This window comes from Lathyrus oleraceus, chromosome 6 (assembly GCF_024323335.1).
Source record: "Lathyrus oleraceus cultivar Zhongwan6 chromosome 6, CAAS_Psat_ZW6_1.0, whole genome shotgun sequence".
Lineage (NCBI taxonomy): Eukaryota > Viridiplantae > Streptophyta > Magnoliopsida > Fabales > Fabaceae > Lathyrus > Lathyrus oleraceus.
This window is the reverse complement of record NC_066584.1, coordinates 148,710,286-148,730,677: the sequence shown is the minus strand read 5'-3', so window position 1 is coordinate 148,730,677 and position 20,392 is coordinate 148,710,286.

Below are 20,392 nucleotides of genomic sequence, written 5' to 3'. Positions count from 1 at the left end.
GCTCGAATGAAAACTATTGTTGTAGGTAAACTCAATCAAAGGCAAATAACAATCCCAAGCACCTCCTTTTTCCAAAACACAAGCTCTCAAAAGATCCTCTAGTGACTGAATCGTCCTCTCAGTCTGACCATCAGTCTGCGGATGATATGCAGAACTCAGTCTCAGCTTAGTTCCCAAAGCCTTCTGCAAACCTTCCCAGAACTTCGATGTAAATCTAGGATCTCTGTCCGAAACAATACTAGACGGAATACCATGCAAACTTACAATCTTCTCAATATACAACTCGGCTAATCTCTCTAACGGATAATCCATTCTGATCGGAATGAAATGAGCCGACTTCGTCAATCTATCCACAATCACCCAAATAGCTTCAAAATTCTTACTTGTCCTCGGCAAACCAGAAACAAAATCCATACTGATACTATCCCACTTCCACTCTGGAATAGCCAACGGTTGCATTAGTCCAGACGGCTTCTGATGCTCAATCTTCGACTTCTGACAAGTCAAACAGGAATAAACAAAACTCGCAATTTCTTTCTTCATTCCCGGCCACCAGAATAACTTCTTCAAATCATGATACATCTTCGTAGCTCCAGGATGAATACTCAAGCCACTACGATGTCCTTCCTCAAGGATACTCTTCTTAAGCTCAGTAACATCCGGAATACACACCCGATTACCAAATCTCAAAACACCATTCTCATCAACTCTGAATTCACCACCTTGACCTTGATTCACTAAAGTCAACTTATCAACCAAAAGCATATCAGATCTCTGACTCTCTCTGATCTCATCCAAAATACCACTTGTTAACTTCAGCATACCCAACTTAACACTATTGTGAGTACTCTCACACACCAAACTCAAATCTCTAAACTGCTCAATTAAATCCAATTCTTTAACCATTAACATAGACATATGCAATGATTTCCGACTCAATGCATCAGCTACTACATTTGCTTTACCCGGATGGTAATTCAACCCAAAGTCATAATCCTTCAGAAATTCTAACCATCTCCTCTGTCTCATATTCAGCTCTTTCTGATCAAACAAATACTTTAAACTCTTATGGTCACTGAAAACCTCAAATCTTGACCCGTACAAATAATGCCTCCATAACTTCAGAACAAATACCACAGCTGCCAACTCTAAATCATGCGTCAGATAGTTCCTCTCATGAACCCTTAGTTGTCTCGAGGCATAAGCTATAACCTGCTTATTCTGCATCAACACACCACCTAAACCCAACAATGAAGCATCACAGTAAACCTCAAATAGTTCCGACGAACTCGGTAATATCAGAATAGGAGCAGTAGTCAACCTTCTCTTTAACTCTTGGAAACCTTCTTCACATTTTGAGTCCCAAACAAACGCTTGCCCCTTTCTAGTCAACATCGTCAACGGTAACGCCAACTTAGAAAATCCCTCAATGAACTTCCTATAATAACCAGCCAAACCAAGGAAACTTCGAATTTCAGCAACCGACTTCGGAGCTTCCCACTTAGATACCGCTTCTATCTTAGAAGGATCAACAGCGACACCACCTCTTAAAATCACATGACCAAGAAAACTAACCTCTTCTAACCAAAATTCACACTTAGACAGTTTAGCAAATAACTGCTTTTCTCGCAGCACTCCTAAAACCACTCTCAAATGCTCAGCATGCTCTTCTTCAGATTTCGAATACACCAAAATGTCATCAATAAACACCACAACAAACTGATCCAAGTACGGATGGAAAATCCTATTCATGTACTCCATAAATACTCCAGGCGCATTAGTCACACCAAAAGGCATTACAGAATACTCATAATGTCCATATCTTGTTCTGAAAGCAGTCTTCTGAATATCCTCAGTTTTCACACGTATCTGATGATACCCAGATCTCAAATCTATTTTGCTGAACACACTCGCACCAACCAACTGATCCATCAAATCATCAATCCTCGGCAAAGGATACCGATTCTTGATCGTCACTTTATTCAGTTGCCTGTAGTCCACACACAACCTCATAGTACCTTCTTTCTTCTTAACCAATAACACTGGTGCACCCCACGGTGACACACTTGGACGAATAAACTTCTTATCCAACAAATCTTCCAACTGACTTTTCAATTCAGCTAACTCAACAGCAGACATACGATAAGGAGCCATCGATATCGGTCTAGTACCAGGTACCAATTCAATCGAGAACTCAACTTCACGCTCTGGCGGTAACTCATTCACTTCTTCCGGAAACACATCAGGAAAATCACACACCACAGCTAGATCGCCAATCACCAGTTTATCTTTAGCCTCCAAAGTCGCTAACAGCATAAACAACTCTGCCCCATCAGCTACTTCCTCATTCACTTGCCTTGCTGATAGAAACAAACTCTTTCCTTCCTCAATCTCAGGAAATATTACAGTCTTATCAAAACAATTGATAGAAACTCGGTTAAACACCAACCAGTTCATTCCCAAGATAACATCAATCTGTACTAATGGAAGACACACAAGGTCTATCCCAAAGTTCCTACCAAAAATACTCAAAGGGCAACTTAAACAAACTGAAGTAGTAGTCACTGAACCCTTCGCAGGAGTGTCAATCACCATACTACCAAACATCTCAGATATTTCTAACTTAAGTTTCACAGCACAATCCAAAGATATAAAGGAATGAGTAGCACCGGTGTCAATAATAGCTACAAGAGGAAAGCCATTAATATAACACGTACCTCGGATCAAACGCTCATCTGCAAAAGTCTCAGAACCTGATAAAGCAAAAACCTTGCCTCCCGACTGATTCTCTTTCTTTGGCTTAGGACACTGTGGACTGATATGACCCACCTCTCCACAGTTGAAGCAAGTCACAGTCTTCAACCGGCAATCTGCAGCCAAATGACCACCTTTTCCACATTTGAAACACTTCTTCTCATTACTGGTACACTCATGGATACGATGTCCAGCCTGACCACATCTGTAACACTTAGCAGGAGCACTAGAGTCTCCCCCACTAGGCCTCTTCATCCCACTCTGCTTCTGGAAACCTTTGCCAGCTGCATACGGTTTTCCACGATCCATCTGATTCTTACCCTTCCTATCAACCCTCTGCTGATAGCTCTCTGCTCTAGCCTTGGAATCCTGTTCAAAAATTCTGCAACAGTCAACCAAGTCAGAAAACACCCTGATCCTCTGATATCCAATAGCTTGTTTGATCTCGGGACTCAACCCGTTCTCAAACTTCACACATTTTGAAAATTCTCCAGCAGCCTCATTATAGGGAGTATAATACTTTGACAGCTCTGTGAACTTAGCAGCATACTCAGTAACAGACTTGTTACCCTGCTTCAATTCCAAGAACTCTATCTCTTTCTTCCCTCTAACATCCTCTGGAAAATACTTCCTCAGGAATCTCTCTCTGAACACAGCCCAAGTGATTTCAGCATTCCCAGCAGTTTCCAACTCAGTGCGGGTAGCAACCCACCAATCATCAGCTTCCTCTGACAGCATATGTGTACCGAACCTGACCTTCTGGTTATCAGCACACTCAGTTACTCTGAAGATCCTCTCTATCTCCTTCAACCACTTCTGAGCACCATCTGGGTCGTATGCTCCCTTGAACATTGGAGGATTGTTCTTTTGGAACTCACTCAGTTGACGAGCAGCTCCCATTCCTACAACATTTGGATTTCCTCCAAGTACTCCAGCTAGCATACCCAGAGCCTCAGCAATCGCAGCATCATCTCTACCTCTTCCAGCCATCTCTATTCTGAAAACCCAACAAGCTAAAACAATAAGTACTGATAGGGTTACACAACACCTATCCCGTACAGGGAAAACAGAATAATTACGACTCGACACGACCGACTATGCTCTGATACCACTAATGTAACACCCTTCTAAATACCCCAGATTATTATAATTAAAATAATAACATATCAATCATCAGAGTAATTATGCCCCGAAGGGTGTCACACAATCATTTCACAAATTATCAGAATACCCTGTCATGCTCATTTATTTAAATCAAAATAAGGTTCTTTTGCATAATTCGCAGCGGAATCAAATTCAACATCAATGTAAAACATGTAACGCCATACATGTAAACCATTCAACAACCAATATCAAATTAATTTAAAACATTCCCTCCCGATGTTACATCTATCAGAGCATGACCCATAAGAACTACTCTAGACTCCAATCATTAGCTTCTATTCAACTCATTTCTCGTTACCTGAAAAATAGGTGTAAGGGTGAGTTCCTCAATCAATATAATAAGCATTATAGAACAACATGTAATGCTAAGTAAATAACACATCAATTCACCCTAACCAGACTACGCATTCAGCAACGGCAATATCCATCCAACCATCATATTCAACAGTAAAAATCTCAATCACATTCAACATTAACAACACAACACACAACACACATATGATACTGGAATACATCCATTCATATCATATGCCATACATTCATTATGCAATGAGACTCTTATGCATGCGGTACCGACTATGTTGTGAACATATAGTTCAACCTCACCGTCCAAATCCAGGCACGGCTACCAAGCTCACTAGTCCCACTCATTTGAGACATAGTGACTCACTCACTAATTCCTCACCATGGGAATTAGCTACCACCCCAAATGGGCCATGATATGCACGCTAATCACCTAGCATGCAAACAACAACAACAACAATCAACATGATTTACTCACTAATTCCTCACCATGGGAATTAGCTACCACCCGAAGGCCACAATACGCATGCTAATCACCTAGCAATGCAACATCAACGATAATCAAGAATAGACACATGCTCACACTCTAAGCCATAGAATAGTCTATTCACAAATGCATACATTCACAACATCATGTATACCATTCCACATTATCAACACAATTTATCACAAAAGCATATTATATCATGCCAAACAACAACCACAATATTAGCACACTCCACTAATATCTATACTGCTCAAAACAGCGGGAATTAATCCCTATTACATCATAGGCCAACATAGGCCAACCCTCAAATAGGCACACAACAATTAACATTAACATTTTTCCACTCTGCAACAGCGTTAACCGGTTAACGCCCTGGGTTAACCGGTTAACGCAGCACAACACGCCTTCTGTCTCAAATTTTAACAGTGTTAACCGGTTAACGCCCTGGGTTAACCGGTTAACGCAGCACAAACAGCCATATATCAGAAATCACAACAGTGTTAACCGGTTAACACCCTGGGTTAACCGGTTAACGCAGACAAAACAGCAATAATTCACAATTCAACACAGTGTTAACCGGTTAACACCCTGGGTTAACCGGTTAACGCAAGACAGAAGCTGTTCCTGCGCTAACTCAAAGCAGAACGCAGAATTCTCCGCAATTTCCGCCATTGGAGGACTTCCGGACCTCCGAATCCGATTCCGTAAAAAGCTATACGATCGGAAAATTACAACAGACTCAATTACCGATTTAATTTCAACTTCTAACACGGTTCCTCCAACAAAATTTCAGCATTCACAATTCCCAATTAGGGTCAATCAACAACTTATCACTACCCATGACATATTATCCCACAATACCCATTAATCGACGATAAACCCCCCTTACCTTAACAATCCGGCAGAATCTTTGAGCTTCAAGCTTTCGTTCTCCAACCTTTGCTCTTCAGTTCCTCTTCTCTGCCCTTTTTCCCTTTTCTCTCACGATGCTTCTCTGTTCTGTTTTCACGTGAAATGTTTTTCCAAAATGAGAACTTTTCCTTATTCCAACATATATATACTTTCCAATAATAATAGTCCAAAAATAATAATAATAAAATTTCCAATTATTTAATTAAATTATTAACTCAATTCAAATAATTATTTTATTATTATCGGGGTGTTACAGGATCCATTCTGGATATTAACCAAGTTGTATGATTTATCATGTACTGGCGTAAACGCTTAGCAGACCAAGCCAAAGCACATCATGTCTTCTCAAGCATAGAGTATCGAGACTCACAATCACTGAACTTCTTACTCAGGTAGTATACAGCAGATTCTTTCTTTCCTGATTCATCTTGCTGACCAAGGACACAACCCATGGAGTCTTCAAGAACAGTTAGATACATGATCAGAGGTCTTCCTTCTACAGGCGGAGACAAGATCGGAGGTTTAGACAGATACTCTCTGATACTGTTGAAAGCTTTCTGGCAATCCTCGGTCCAATCATGAGACTGATCTTTTCGAAGGAGCTTGAATATCGGCGCACATGTGGCAGTCATGTGGGATATAAATCTGGAAAAATAGTTCAAGCGGCCAAGAAAACCTCGGACTTGCTTTTCAGTTTTGGGCGCATGCATCTCTTGTATTGCTTTGAGCTTTGCAGGATCAACCTCAATACCTCTCTCGCTGACAATAAAGCCGAATAACTTGCCAGAACGGACTCCAAATGTACATTTGTTCGGATTCAGACGAACCTTGAACTTCCTCAAACGCTGAAACAGATTTAACAAATGCTCAACATGTTCAACTTCCGTTCGCGACTTAGCAATCATATCATCGACATAGACCTCAATCTCCTTGTGCATCATATCATGAAACAAGGTAGTCATAGCACGTTGATACGTGGCTCCGGCGTTCTTCAAACCGAAGGGCATCACTTGATAACAGAATGTTCCCCAAGGTGTGATGAATGTTGTCTTCTCCATATCCTCGGGTGCCATTTTGATTTGATTATATCCGGAAAATCCGTCCATAAATGAGAAGACATTGAATTTAGCTGTATTGTCTACCAACATATCAATGTGTGGTAGAGGGAAATCATCTTTTGGACTAGCTTTATTCAAATCACGGTAATCCACACACATTCGGACTTTTCCGTCTTTCTTAGTCACAGGCACAATGTTGGCCACCCATTGAGGATACGTAGAAGTCACCAGAAACCCCGCATCAATTTGCTTCTGAACTTCCTCTTTGATCTTCACTTCCATGTCTGGATGAGTTCTTCTGAGCTTCTGCTTCACTGGCACGCACTCAGGATTCAAAGGCAGGAAATGTTGCACAATATATGTATCTAGACCCGGCATGTCTTCATACGACCAAGCGAAGATATCGGAATATTCTCGTAGCAAACTGATCAACCCCTTCTTGACAGACTCTTCAAGGAGTGCCCCAATCTTCAATATTCGAACACAATCTTCAGACCCCAAGTTGACTGTTTCAAGATTCTCAAGATGCGGCTGAATGATCTTCTCTTCAAGCTCAAGAAGACGGGTAATCTCGTCAGGAATCTCTTCAACATCATCTTCCTCTGCTTCGAATATAGGGAATTCAAAATTGGGAGATGGCGTTGGATCATTATGTTCAATGGGTTTTAGAATCAACCTGCATAATGATTTTGGATAATGAAAAACTTTAGAATTTAAACAAACAAATCATTATGCAGATAAAAAGATTGCTTTTATTCTTGTTTTTAGGGTTTTTTGTGATCACCAATTTCATGCAAAAAGCAAAAAGTGAAAACAATTATAAAAAAAAAATATATATTTAACATGAATTTATTGAATGAAATATTATTGTATATATGATGCCAACAATGTCATCACTTCTCCTTTTGGCATGGGAGAAGGGTTTTTAAACAAAGCAAACATATTACGCTGACTTATGAATATGCCAACAATGTCATCACTTCTCCTTATGAATGCTTAATATGTGGCAGATCCCGCCAGGGATGACAAAATTGTCAGTATCCTCTGCATCTTCTTCCAGAATAGCAGCAGCTTCCTCGCTCTGATCGGCATTCATATATTACGCTGACTTATGAATATGCCAACAATGTCATCACTTCTCCTTATGAATGCTTAATATGTGGCAGATCCCGCCAGGGATGACAAAATTGTCAGTATCCTCTGCATCTTCTTCCAGAATAGCAGCAGCTTCCTCGCTCTGATCGGCGTGGATGAAACCTCCACTCTTGAACAATCCTTTGTCGTTGAAGACCCCAGAAGAAAAGCCTATGCCAGCCCGGGACTTGTTATCTTCAAGCTCAATCATCTTTCCTAGACCAGCAACTGCACCACATTCAATGGCCAGTTTTGCATCTCGATAGGAAGCAAATGAAGGAGTTTTCTTCTCAATAGGCTCAGCTAGAGATAAAGCTTGGAAGGGAGTTCCAACTTCATCCTCAGCATCTATGTATGAGAAAGAAGACAAGTGGCTAACCAGGAGAGCCTTTTCTCCCCCTACCACAACCAGTTTCTTGTTCTTAACGAATTTCAGCTTCTGGTGTAGGGTGGATGTCACGGCGCCAGCCTCGTGAATCCATGGTCTACCAAGGAGACAACTATAAGATGGGTCGATATCCATAACCTGAAAGGTAACTTGGAAATCACTTGGTCCAATCTTGATTGGGAGATCAACTTCCCCAATCACAGTCTTATGCGACCCATCAAAAGCTTTCACAACAACTCCACTCTGCCTCATGGGAGACCCTTGAAATGACAATCTAGAAAGAGTGGATTTAGGCAATACATTCAAAGATGACCCAGTGTCCACCAGCACGTTGGACATGGCGTCGCTCTTGCAATTCATGGATATGTGTAAAGCCATGTCGTGGTCTCTTCTCTCCTCAGGGAGATCAGCGTCACAGAAACTCAAAGTGTTGCAAGCAATAATGTTTGCAACAATGTTGTCAAACTGTTCTATAGTGACATCATGATCAACATAAGCCAAGTCCAAAACTTTCTGCAGTGCCTCCCTATGGGGTTCTGAATTCAGCAACAAAGATAACACGGAGATTTTGGACGGCGTTTGTAGAAGCTGGTCTACAACATTGTACTCACTCTTCTTGATGAGCCTTAGCATCTCATCACAGTCTTCATTCATAGTGCCACTAGGGCCAACAAAAGAAGTAGGAGTATTTTGTACAGAGGAGGGTTTAGCAACAGGTGCCGGATTCAGAGAATTAACTGCATTCCCAACGGGACGCTCAATACAGTCAGCTCTAGCCTGAGGCTTCGGGGGAGCAGAAAACACACGACCGCTACGGGTCAACCCACTGACATCAGCTATATTCACAACAAATGGAGAAGGAAAGGGCACTTCTTTCCCATCTTCAACAACAACAACATTATAGCGGAATGGAATTGCTTTATCAGATGAATAAGGCACTGGACCGGCAGGCTTGATAATCAGGGCAGGAGAAACCTTCTGCTTGCTACCATCATATCGAATGACAACAGGCTCAGGGATCCTGAACACCGGAGAAATCACGTTAACTTCTGGTTCGTCTTCATCAACATTTCTGTTCTGAAGGATCTCGATGGTCCCATCATCCAACAATTCTTGCAGATCTTTACGCACTTGGCGACATCCCAAACGATTGACAGAGCAGATACGGCATTTTTCATGGTCGTGCTCTAGATGACTGTAATCACACAGTAGGCGATGCAACTCAACCAATGACTGTCGAATATGACTAACATATTTGACCTTGTACTTGCCAGGGCAACCCTGGACCATGTTAACTGACTTCCCATGCTCGGGCAATGGGTTCTTCGTAACATTAGGACCTGAGTCTTCAAAGCTCAGAATACCGCATCTCATAAGGTCTTGAACCTTAGTCTTCAACGGAAAGTAGTTCTCTACATTGTGGCCGGGAGCACCAGAGTGGTAAACACAATGCTGATCAGGCTTATACCACCACTGAGGGTTAGCAGGTATAGCAGGAGGATCCCTGGGAGTAATCAATTACCGCTCTATCAGAGAGGGATACAGCTCTGCATATGACACAGGAATTGGATCGAAAGTGATCTTCTTCCTTTCATAACTCGTACTAGCTGGATTACTGTTGCGAGGCTGGTAAGCCTGCTATTGAGGACAATGTTGTTGCTGATACTGTTGAGATGGTTGCTAATGATGATTATTGTGCTGCTGATATTGTTGATTGTTGTCTCTGAAGACAGGTGCTATGTGAGCCACCTGATGCTGATTGGTAGCTGAACGCACAGGCTTCCTCCTCACAGAGGGTCTTCGAGGTTTCACATGGGATTGCACATCATGTGCCTCTCCATCTTCCTTCTTTGCAAACGCTCCATATCGCTTGCTAGAAGAACCTTCATCCTTGGTCAGACGTCCTTCACGGACTCCTTCCTCTAGTCGCATCCCCATGTTCACCATCTCGGTGAAATCAGAAGGAGAACTAGCGATCATCCGCTCGTAATAGAATGAGCTCAAGGTCTTCAGAAAGATCTTGGTCATTTCCTTCTCTTCCAGCGGAGGAGTAATCTGAGCTGCCAGCTCTCGCCACCTCTGGGCGTACTTTTTTAAATGTCTCTTTGTCCTTCTGGGACATGGCCCTGAGCTGATCCCGATCGGGAGCCATATTCACATTGTATTTGTATTGCTTGACGAAGGCTTCGCTAAGATCATTGAAGGAACAGATGTTTGCACTGTCCAAGCTCATATACCAACGCAGTGCAGCATCGGACAGACTGTCCTGGAAATAATGAATAAGCAGCTTATCATTATCCGTTTGAGTAGACATTTTCCTGACATACATAACCAGGTGGCTGAGAGGGCAGGTGTTCCCCTTGTACTTCTCAAAGTCTGGGACCTTGAATTTCACAGGTATTTTCACACCGGGAACTAAGCAGAGCTCGGCGGCAGACTTGCCAAACAAATCCTTTCTTCGAAGGGTCTTCAATTCCTTGCGGATTTCAAGAAATTGGTCATTCATAGCATCCATCTTCTCATGAAAATCTAGGCCCTCAGACGGCTCAGAATGATAGATGGTGTCGTCTACCCTGGGAACGGTATGCACGACAGGAGGAGGCACAACAATGACCAGGCTAGATGCCGGCATGGAAGCAAATGTTGGCGCAGGAATATCAGGCATAAAGCCGGGAGGCATCCCCCACGGAAACCCGGACGGCATGGTTGTTGGCACGAAGTGGGCACTGGCAGCTGGCACTGTCGAAGAAATAACCTCGCAAATAACAGTCCTCTGGGGAGGAGTTGCAGGTGTTGGAGACGGCTGGTTCTGAGCTGCCAGAAAAGATTCCATCAAAGCGCTCAGTCTGGCGACTTCCTCTTTGAGCTCGCTGTTCTCTTGCTTGAGTTGATCCATCAATCTATAAGAGTTGGCTCTGGTGTAGTACTGATGAGTCAGCTTGTCTTCAAAATAAATGAAGAGCACAGAGTCAGATCACAAGACCAGAGGCTGAGAAATAACACCTGCTTATGCAAATGATGCATGCAATGCTCGTGCATATGATTTGTTTTTATTCGAAGGAACTTTAGGGTATTATTTGCAAATTTTGAATATTAAGCATTTAATCGCATATGGAAAATATCTCATCAAATATATTTGAGAAAGAAGTACAGCATTGTCAATTATTACAAGAGAAAAGGAAAATAAACATGCTATGGATCCCTAGAAGCTCGGGATGCCGGAAGATAAGTTGCACGAAGCCTATTAATCTCTCTCTCATATGCTGCTTCCATATCCGCCTTCTCTTTGGCAAGTCTTTCATACCTCCTTTTCCAGAACATGGAAGACTGAGGAAGTAGAGAAGTCCAGGCATCATCAGGATCGTCAATGACTTGATGCTCGAGGAACTCGATCAGAGCATCCTTCTCCTTAAGCTGTTGAAGCAACTCTTCTCTTTCACGGATCCAAGAACGTGAAAGGTCTTCGTCTCTCAACTCCTCTACGCCTTGGTTAGGGAGCGTTGAAGGCCCGGCCACAACCAAAGGTGTAGGTCTCGGATAGTCATAAGGCATGAGATACTCAAATTCTCTCTTCCTTACCCAATCAGTATACGGCTCCAAAGCAATGCAGTTCTTCGGACCCAACTCATTTCTGCCCTTCTTATGAATCTTGCGCCAAGCGCGAACCATTCTGGCTTTCAGGCCTTGGGGATCTTTACCCTTTTGAGAGAACACACCTTCTAACAGAATGTTATTAGGTTTATCCTTTAGGGGGAACCCAAGCTGACGACTTGCTAAGATAGGGTTGTAGCTAATCCCACCACATGTACCAAGAAGAGGCACATTGGAGAATTCACCACAAGAGTCGATGATCTGGACACCGTCATATGCACGATCATACCAAGAGATATCGTCATTAGTGAGAGACATGAGTCTCGTAGACCACCGTAGACATCCCTTATTCTCCTTGAAAGAGACCGTCTGAGGTAAGTGAGAAATAAACCACTTATACAACAGAGGCAAACAACACACAATAGCGCCACCACCCTTTGCATTCCTCAGATGCAAAGAGACATAAGTATCACCCAACAGAGTAGGAACGGGATTAAGAGTAGAGAAGATCCTAATAGCGTTCACATCCACAAATTTGTCGATGTTGGGGAACAATACCAATCCATAGATGAGAAGCAAAAATATGGCTTCAAAGGCATCCTCACTCATGGCCTTCCCATAAACGGTAGCTTGAGCGATGAGGAACTCAGAAGGAAGACCCTGAATTTCACCTTTGGTAGTCATATGAGCTTTAACCAGGGATTCATCTATGTGCAACATGTCAGCTATCTCTTGAGAAGTAGGAATACTCTCCAAGCCACTGAACGGCAACTGATCTAGAATCGGAATACCCACAAGATAAGCATACTCCTCGAGGGTAGGCAATAGCTGAAAGTCTGGAAAAGAGAAGCAGTGATACAGAGGATCATAGAACTGGACCAAAGTACCCATCAACCCTTCGTCAACCTGAGTAGTCAGAAGAGGCAGAAGCTTCCCATAACGAGCTTTGAAACCCAAGGGATCTAATACATAAGATGTCAGATTCCTTAACTCTTTCAGATCGGGCTGTTTGAAGCTGTACTTCTTTGTATGCCTTTTTAGGCTTTCCATATCTGAAAAATTTTCAAATAAACCCCTTAAGTTCCTTGAAAATTTTCTTTTTATCTAATGATATGGATGCAGATGAATGCATGAATGCAACAATCACACTCAAGGATCAAGCAAAGCACACCAGACAAAGGTCATGGGATAGCTCGTATTATCCTTAATATCAGTCATCCATTTTGGTGGATTATGGTTTTCACCTTATCGACACCCAAGTTCCATTGATATTAACGATATACGAACGATTCAACCGTCCTTAATATCAATCATCCATTTTGGTGGATTATGGTTTACACCTTATCGACACCCAAGTTCCATTGATATTAAGGATGACTGAACAGATCGACCATGAATCACGGGTTTGTTGTGAGTCACGAGCATGGAGTCTCGATTAAGAACCACCCAAAGGGAGTGTACTAGGGTTTAAACCTGCCGAACATGTTCTATCAGAGGTTCCCATAGTCATCATCCCATCTTTCGAATATTATCGAAGGAACGAATACTCATTTTCCAAAAATATTCTCAAGAGAGACTCTTATGAGTGTAGTATCGTGTAACAATCGCATCTAATCTGACATTTGAACGACCTCCGCACAACGTCCTAAAAATAGGCCAAGAAGGGCTTGGTAAACTAAGGTCCTTGGCTTCTACGGCACATGTCGGAAGAATAATGCCTAACCACAAAAGACTTGTGTGACATCATTAATCCAACATGACCTCCACCAAGTGAATGGACTCGCAAGTCAACTTGCTAAGGAATAACTCCACACAAGTCGACGAGACTATGCCATTCTCCTATCATAAGGTGCACTCGAGCAAGCAAGCAGGCAATTGATATATCAAGCAATTCAAGCATTACAATCAATATAGTAATCCCAAATAGCACCAAAAATATGTCATAAACAAATATACAACACAACAAGTGTGAAAAGTAGGCAAACCCACCAGGAAGATTTGTCCCCAGCAGAGTCACCACTTTTCTATAGCGGTGTATTCATTACCTTTAGATTTATTGACTAAATCAAAAGCAAAGCATACAAAGATAGAGTCGCCACCGTACTTCTATTTATCTAAAGGAATGGCTAGAAAGCGAACAAAAGCCTAAGAAGTTTTGCAAAGAAAACTAATAAAAGGTCAGAGATCTGGGTAAGGGGGTAATTATGTTGTGGGAAGGTGTTAGGCACCCACAACATCCTAGGTACTCCTAGGGAACCTCTTTTCACAACTGTTGTGTTATTATTTGTTTATGAAATTATTTTGTGCAAACATTGAATGAAGGGATGAGAAAAGAATATACAATTTTTATTGTTTTTGTGTTTGGATGGATGAATCCATTGCCTACGTATGTTTCATTAAAGATAAGGATCAAAACGCCATAGTTCGGTTAAAAGATTGCCAAAAAGTGAGTGGATTGATTTTAAACAAAAGCCTTAAGGTCTTTCATTATCAAAGGGAGAACACTTGACCTGAGTCCACAATCCACCATGTGAGAATAGCTTCGACATACTAGAGAGGAGTTAACCCTATAATAAGCATGGAAGTCTTACAATTCAATCAGTAAGGATGCGGTGAGATTTACATCAACCACTATAATAATTCAGATTTATGGTTAATGTATGAAAACTTGATTAAGAAATGGACAAGAGCCACAAAAGCAATTGAGTGGATGGAATTAACCAATTAGAATTATTCACAAAAATGAAGTCAAAGTTGACATTAAAGTTCAATTCAGAAGAAGTATTGTGAAAATGAAGTTTGAAAATCAAAGACTTAAGGCCTAGGATTCTAGTTTTGAAAACAAGTGAAAATGTTTGCACAAAAGTTTCTGGTTTAGGTTAAGGTGAAAAAGTATGGATCAAGGTTAAGCATGCAAAAGAGGGTGAAGGTTAAGGGACAAAGCCACATGCATGATTGCTTTCTCAAAATCATAGAAATGATTCAAGTAAGTTCCTTTGGAATGAGCACAGGGCAATAAGCAAATAAGCAAGCTCAAAGTAGCAACAAAACTGGAAATGGATTGCCAATAAATGGTCTTACATCCAACTCCGAAAACAAATGGGAAATGGAGTGCCAATGAATGGTCTTACGTCCAACTCCACAAAGCGATATGGGAAACAGATAGCCAATCAATGGTCTTACGCCTAACTCCACAGAAGAAACAAACACAGGAAACAGATAGCCAATCAATGGTCTTACACCTGACTCCACAAAGGAAACAAAACGGGAAACAGATAGCCAATCAATGGTCTTACATCTGACTCCACAAAGAAACAAACACAAGAAATGGAGTTCCAATCAATGGTCTTATATCCATCTCCCCAAAAGGAACAGGAAACAGATAGCCAATCAATGGTCTTACATCCGACTCCTCAAAAACACATAACAAATGTAGAGCAAACATATGAATGATGCACAAATAAGCAAACAAGCAATCAATTATCACACACTATACACAACCAAGAGACTCATACAAGGCTGGGCTTTAGTCAAGGGGTCATATCAACCTTGACAAACAAGCCAATATTGTTTATGGGTGTTCAGGCTCTTAACCACTGACATTGACCGTCAAGGTGAGCAGATGAAATGGGAAATGAGGATTAGACCTCATAGCTCTTAACCCTGGCCTGGGTGAGCTTGAATCAAAGAAGGTATGGGGGTCCAGAATGAGGAACCCTATTCCATAATGACTGACGATGTATACAAGATTTTGGGTGTTTATTCAAATGCATCAACACGTAGTGCGAGCAAGATGAAAGACTCAACTGAATAGCAGGGGATGGATTTCACATCCCTTTTATCTGCCAATTGCCTCTTCACTTAGGAGGACTTGAAGTACATGGCACAAATATAAACAATCACAGACATTGCCTCTTAGTTAACCAAGGTAACTTGCATCTCAAGTAATGAGATCACATCAATCATTAGAGCTAATTGCTTGAACCTGAAATGCTAAGCTCAAAAAGTGAGTACAAACCACTAGTGCAAAGACTAGGGTCAAAGGCAAAGCAAAAAGTCAAAACAGCAACCAATATTCAACATGAATCACATTTAATCAAGTAAGAACATGTCCTAAAAAGGACCAAATCCAAAGCATCAAGCAAAGTCATTACATGTGAAAGATATGGCAAAGGCAATTACAAAGCACACAATTGGTTATCAAGAATGAAAATTCCATATTAAAACAGAAATGAATGAAACAATCATGGAAATTTTTATGTGCATACAACAAGTCAAACATAATCATCATGCCAAAAATTAGAATCAACAGAGCTCAATTGACCTAGAAATTAAAATGCACAAGTATGACATCAAATTGTGTGACACACATTGTCACACCATACAATCATGTGTCTAAAACAGAGATGAAAAATGAGAAAAATGCACAACCAAGCCTCAAAAATCATGCAACATGTTGGGAATCAGCATACCGAATTTCAAAATAATTGGCCAATGTATGAGCATTTCACAATAGAATGAATGAAGCATGTCACATTTGCATACATGTTCAAAGAAGCCAACACAATTAAAATTCCAGAAATGATAAAATCATGAAATCAGCATCACAAAATAATAGACATTCACATGATCATGTAGCAAAAAATTGGAGGTGATTTGAATTCATTTTCAATTTATTATGATTTTTGGAAGTTGGAAGAAAATATTGAAATAAAATGGAGAAAACACATGACAAAATGGAGGGAAATGATAAATGTGAATAAAATTTGAAAATGCGCTGGAGCGGAGGATCGAACTAGGTATGCAGAAAAATGAGCGCTGGGACACAAAATTACACAGCCAGGAATCGAACCTGGTATGACCAAAGGCTGGCGCGTTTTGATCAAAACGCTGCCGCTTCGTTAAATGAAGTGGCGCCTGGTCAGCAAGTCAAGGCCATGTGGAGAAGGTCAAGCGAGCGATGGCCAATCATCTGGACAGCAGGACGCTCGCGTGGAGGATGACTGGGACAAAACCCTAGGTTCATACACAGCGAACTAGACGGCGGTTCCTGCGGTGGTTTCCACCGTCTTCTTCATGAAGACGGTGGCGCTACAGTAGCCACGCTCAAATTTTTTTCCAGATTCATGCAAAAGTTATACCGTTCGAAAGCTTCACACATGTACAACACGAATCTAGCATCAATTCATATTAATTCATCATAACCAGTGCAAACCGAACAAAAACAAAATGATCATACAAACTTTAATTCGCCATAACTCAACCAATACTTCACCATTTTTCATGAAATTTATATCAGCATGATCAGCATGCAAAACTCTACAAGTCTATGCACATAAAAAAGAGAATTAGGAGATTCGAAATTCACACCTCTTGAAGAGCAGAACGATGAAACAGTGGATTTGAGCTCTCACAAGTGTCCAGATATTCTCCTTTACTCTTGTTATGAAGCTTGATGTAGAAATTGACCGAACTGGATCTTGATTAATTTGCCACTTCCATCTTCATGTTCTTGAGCTTGCACAACTTGATTTCTGCTCGAATTCTTCAATCAAGAGCTTGATCTGCACTCAATGATGATCAGAGAACCAGAATATGCAATAAAATCAAAGTGTTATGTGGAAGAAATTGAAGTTTCAATGGAGAGCAAAAATGGAGGGAAAAGAAATTTTGGATCTAGAATGAGCAAAAACTCCAGAAGTCTGTTATGCTTAAGTTTATATACCATCTCCTAATCACTCTGAAATTTTGATTAGGCTTGTGTTAATTGGGATTAAGTGAAAATGGGGTGCATGACCAAAATTGGAAAATGTGTGGTGCATGGTAAATTTACACGTGAACAGTACCACATGGAGGTGTAAACTCACTCAAAATCATCTCATAAGCATAATGGCAATGGTATTTTGTTCATATAATGCACCAATTTTGAATTTTCAAATTTTCCTCCAAAATGAACATGAATGAGCAAATGGTCATGTGATGAAATTTCATGCAATGTAATGATGGATTTGGAAAATATATGTCATAAGGAGCAATATGCAAAAAGAGGCACTTAAATTGGAGTTTTGGATAAAAAGTTATGGCTTGTTGAAGTTCCATGTAGACATTGCAATCATTTGACCATATCTTCTCAACCATTCATCAGATGCTCATGATCTTGGACTTTTTGGAAATTGGAAAGAAAGATCTTCAACTTTCATGTTGGACAAGAATTCATTTGAAGTTTCTTTGATGTTGGAAAGTTGAGTTGAATTTGGTCCAAAAACTTGCTACTTTTGGAAACTTGAAATTATAGGTCACTTTCCATTTTGAGAAACTTTTGACTTGACCTCAAAATCTTCAATGTAGATGTTTGACATGATGAATAGGCCTTGTTTGAACATGAATGGGATGAAGAAATTCAATTCTCACACTCAAAGCCTTCAGTTGACTTGCATTGGTCCTTAGATGACCTGATAATGCCTGATGAATTTGAGCTTCAACCACTTGGGGAATTTGCTCCAAAATGAACCTCTAGCTCAAATAAGCTCAAGATAATGACATGTGGTCCTCATACCAAGAAAATACCATCTGCACTTGCTCAAAGGAAAACCTTGAATTGCCTGGCTTGATGATTGCTTAGACTGCAAAACAAATGTTAGATGACATATTTTTGGTGCTTTTGGTTAGTGATTAAACAAGAAAAGCAATGATATACAATGCAAGCAATGCCTGGTGATCTAGAACCACTCTCAAGAAAGATCCCATCCACAGAGAAGGAAGCAAGATATCCAATGATCCTTGAGGCTTATGCAATGTTATGACATGATGCTATGAGGAATCTTAGGGACAAAATTGGGGTCTTACAGCCTCTAGTCTCTTTTCCTCAACTAGGCTCAGCTGGTTGTATCGAGAACGGACCCATTCTGCTTCTTCGAGCTTAACATCCAGAGTTTTAATCTGTAGGTTGATGGCTTCCTCAAGTCCTAGGATACAAGCTTCGTATTCGGCTTCATTGTTGGTGGAGGGGAAAGTTATTCTGGCACAAAATGGCATATGAACCCCCTCCGGCATGATCAACACTGCACCAACTCCGCTACCATTAACGTTGACCGCCCCATCAAACATCATAATCCATTTGGATTCAGAGTCAGGCCCCTCCTTCGGGAGTGGTTCCTCGCAATCTTTTGATTTGAGAAACATGATGTCCTCATCAGGAAAGTCGAACCTCATAGGTTGGTAATCATCAATCGGTTGCTCTGCAAGATAGTCTGACAAGACACTTCCTTTGATGGCTTTTTGTGAAGTGTATTAGATGTCATACTCTGTCAGTATCATTTGCCACCTAGAAACCCTTCCGGTAAGCGCTGGTTTTTTTTTAAAAATATACTTGACTGGATCCATCTTTGATATCAATAGAGTCGTGTGAGTCAAAATATATTGTCTTAGTCGGCGAGCAGCCCATGCCAAAGCGCAGCAAGTTTTCTCGATCAGTGAGTACCTTTGTTCATAGTCGGTCACTACGCCAAATAAGGGAAAAGAGGGCGCTTTTTTTGGCCTATAACAGCGCTTTAAAGCGCCCTCTAATCTGGCGTTGGCATAGGTAAAGACAGCGCTTTTTTTCCTGGTGAAAGCGCTCTCTAAAGTGGCTCTTTAAGCCCTTTAAGGGCCACTTTAGAGGGCGCTTTTTAAAGAAAGCGCCCTCTAAAGTGGAAACTTTAAAGTGTTTAGAGGGCGCTTTTACTGGAAAGTGCCCTCTAAAGTGGAAACTTTTAAGGGTTTAGAGGGCGCTTTTACTGGAAAGCGCCCTCTAAAGTGGAAATTTAAAGGGTTTAGAGGGCGCTTATTTTGGAAAGCGCCCTCTAAAGTGGGTGGTTATTTAAATTTTTTTTTTAAAAAGCGCTATATTTTTTTATTTATTTTAGACAACCTGTATATTGAAGCAGTACACCTAAAACTGTATAATTTGAAGCCCTTTTTCACACATTGCATTCAACAAGCCTTATATACAACAATCCATACATATACAACAATCCACTGATATATAATCGTTTAACTTCTAAAGATTCTAAATATACAACCAATTCATAACTTAAAAAGAAATAAAACTAAGTAGCAAAAGCATCTCTAAGATGTATGTTTTTTTTGCTAGCCGCAGTCTTCTTAGCAACAACCTCTTTTTGTTCAATATCAATAGGATGAACCTAAAATATCATAAAATTAGTTAGGTGAAGTATAAGATCAAGAATTAACATTTTCTATGCATAAATATCATATAATTGTGTTTATACCTTTTTTTTGATGCAACTGACTCGATTTGCTATAATAAAAGCCATTTTACCTGTAATAAAGAAAACAATTAAAATCATTTGACCTGTATCTTTTTCACTAAGTTCTCTTTCTTTTCTTGGTTGGAATATGTTCTTCATGTCTCTTAACAACACGGACGGTTGGATTGATCCAAATACCCTCATTATGATCATTTCTAATATATGAATCATTTGATATAATATTCTCATCTTGATCATTTCTGGTAAACGATTCAATCTCAACATCAATATCACCTTCATCTCTAGTGTTTTCATCAATTACTTTGTTGGAAAAAAGAACTATAGACCATTT